General features: G+C 28.7%; 1 pseudogene; it reads right to left on the bottom strand.

The window, feature by feature from the left end:
- The window catches only part of LOC107644270, a 4216-nt pseudogene continuing 3117 nt past the window's right edge, over positions 2282-3380 (bottom strand).

Here is a 3380-nt window from a genome sequence, read left to right as displayed (position 1 = left end):
GAAGGAGGTGCTGGGAAGGAGAAGGGGTGTATGTGGGGCAAAGAAGTTGGGTTTTCTGAAGCCCACTATGGAAAGAAGATGGATACTCTTTTGGTTTTAGGCCCAATGTAAAAAATTGCAGTCCATTTGAACCAATTTCAGCTTATTGTTTTAGATATATTATTTTTGTTTTGGATTGGACTAAATATTTTTCAATGGAATCCTCGTGGTTAAAATTTTTTTTAGCAGTAGCATAGAAAAATATTGTTTTAGGAATGCTGATATTTTTTTATTACTTGTAATTAGCTTTTACAATTTTTATTAGGATTTAATGATTTATATTTTCTGCAACTTTGAGGACAAGGTTGTTTTGAAGGGTAGGATAATAATAGAATTAGTATTGGGCTAGCCCAATTAAAAAATTATACTATAAATAGAATATAATGTAATAATATAGACATACATAATGTAATTGAAAACTCTATTTTCCTTCTTTGATCCTAATTCTAAGAATTTCTCTTCTATTCTTTCTGATTATCTCTAGTTATAATTGATACGAATTCATATCAATATGTAAAGGTGTATAAATAATTATATATTTAACTAGAGTAAGACACTTCTTACATTATACATAATTACAATAATAATTGCAATAATATTACCCTAGCCAGCTAAAATTATTAAAATTATTTCAAGTTGGATGAAAGACATTATTGGACACTGACGCAACAATTAAATACAAATTTTTTTATAGCCGTTGTATATGTGTTTAATATAACACAGGTAGCAAAGAAAAACGGAGATCAAATTGAGCTGAAGACCTATACATTAAATCATTAATTAACGGTTATCTTTTTATTAATTATTCTCAATTTTTTCACATTTCTCTTGGGTTAGAGGTATTTCAATGGAACGGATGGAATAGTTAATCCAAAATAAAATTCGAATTATCTACACTTGAAAAAAAAAATTATACCAAAAATAAAATTTGAACTATGAATTCTTGAGTTCTTTCTATTTAAGTACGCTCTCAAATTTTTAATTTTTTTTAGTTTAATTTTAATATACTAACAATGTAAAATATTTTACACAATCATATAATTATATTATTTTTTTTAAATGACCATTCATGCGGTNNNCCATGCGGTCAATTAAAATAATAATTATTTTTAATAATATAATATTACATGATTAAATGCACGTATAAAATTACTTGATATTGATACTACATCACTGCATAATACTGTTCCTGATTCTATCGCCAATTTCTAAGTCTCCTTGTTCTCTGCCATTTTCTCCTCCCACCGTCGATTTTGATTGTCTCTGTACATCGTTAAACCTTCATGCATAGCTACCTCGGTGCAAGTCTCTTCTACCACAAGGTCTTCATGTTCATTTTCTTTCCCTTCTCCAGATCCTTCACCCAACTCCACCATCGATGTCTCTCATGCCTTTGACTTTCTGCAATTTAATTTGGACCGCCAGACACCTGTTTCTCTTCTTGAACGTCAGTATATCTTTTCTTAAAGCTCAAATTACCATATATGTAAAGGTGTATAAATAATTTTATATTTAACTAGAGTAAGACACTTCTTACATTACATAATTACAATAATAATTGCAATAATATTACCCTAGCCAGCTAAAATTATTAAAATTATTTCAAGTTGGATGGAAGACATTGTTGGACACTGACGCAACAATTAAGTATAAAATTTTTTATAGGCGTTGTATATGCATGTGTTTAATATAACACAAGTGGCAAAGAAAAACGGAGATCAAATTGAGCTGAAGACCTAAATATACATTAAATCATTAATTAACGGTTATCTTTTTGTTAATTATTCTCAATTTTTTCCCATTTGATGTTGAACACAATATAAAAACTAATTTCTCTTTGGCTTAGAGGTATTTCAATGGATGGAATAGCTAACCCAAAATAAAATTTGAATTATCTACACTTGATTAAAAAATAATTTTATATCCAAAATAAAATTTGAACTATCAATTCTTGAGTTCTTTTTGTTTAAGTACGCTCTCAAATTTTTTAATTATTTTTTAGTTTAATTTTGATATCTTAACAGTATAAAATATTTTACGTAATTGTATAATTACATCAATTTTTTTAAATAAACATTCATGTGGTCAATTAAAATAATAATTACTCTTAATAATGTGATATTACGTAATTAAAAACACGTGTAAAATTACTTGATAGTATCAAAATTAAATTCTTATTTTTTAACTATTAACTTTGAACGCTGAAGAAGCGAAACCAAATCATTTGTACAAAACATTATTATTGAATCAGTGACTAAGGGACTTCATTATCTTACTGGAGTCAATCATTTATTCATTCCTAATTCATGAATTGATACAGCCCTGCTTCCAATCTTGGCTTAGCTATTGCAACAAGTGGCTGAGCAAGAAGCATATATACCATTTCTGGAGAAAGTAAGATCAATTTTTGATCCACTGTGAGGTGGACTCCAAGTGAAGCCATGAACCAACCTTGCAAATAGCATCACAACCACTCCTTCCGGTGCCAAATGATATGAACCTCAAATCCGGTTCGCTCAAAACGACATCGCACCCTTCACTACTATTTGTTAGGTGGTGTTGTGGATTGAACTTGTGTGGTTCATTCCAAACTTTAGGGTTTCTCCCAAGTGCATGTCTTTCTATTAGTACATGGCTACCCTTTGGAATTAGGTATTTGCCACCAATAATTGTTGTGTCTTCCATTGATATATACATGGGGAGCATTAAATGTTACAATTATTGGATGAAGGCGAAAAGCTTCTCTTATACAAGCTTTTACATAGTTGAGTTTAGGAACATCTGATTCTTCTACCATTCTCTCTCTTCCAACAACATTGTCCAATTCTTCAGTGGCTCTTTCAAGTCATTTCACCAAGTGCCCATTCAACTGCATTTGATAGATTATCTACTGCCGCAACCATCAATTCCTACAACAAGTTTGCTTTTCTTTTTTAGTGTTTTAATAAAGTTCATATACTATAAATTAATGAACTTTAAATTCAAATAGATATTTAATTTCTTTCAACTATGTTACGTGCATATCAAAATCATCCACTAAAATTAATCACTTATAACTACAAATACATATTGAAAATAAATTAAATTACATATGTATTTATACATAAATATATTGATGACTAATTTTAGTGGCTGATTTTAATGCATAAATAATATTTTTGTAATTTAATACTGCCTTGGTGATTTTTTTTTTACAAAAAATATTAAATTATGTGTTATCAAATCAACAACAATATTTGAATAGTCATTTATCACCATCTCAAAACTCGTATCATTATTAGTACTAATTATTTATTTACCTCAAAATGCTATTTTTTATTCATAGTGAAATGATACACTTA

This window comes from Arachis ipaensis, chromosome B01, assembly GCF_000816755.2.
Source record: "Arachis ipaensis cultivar K30076 chromosome B01, Araip1.1, whole genome shotgun sequence".
Lineage (NCBI taxonomy): Eukaryota > Viridiplantae > Streptophyta > Magnoliopsida > Fabales > Fabaceae > Arachis > Arachis ipaensis.
This window is presented reverse-complemented; position numbering and strand designations above follow the sequence as displayed.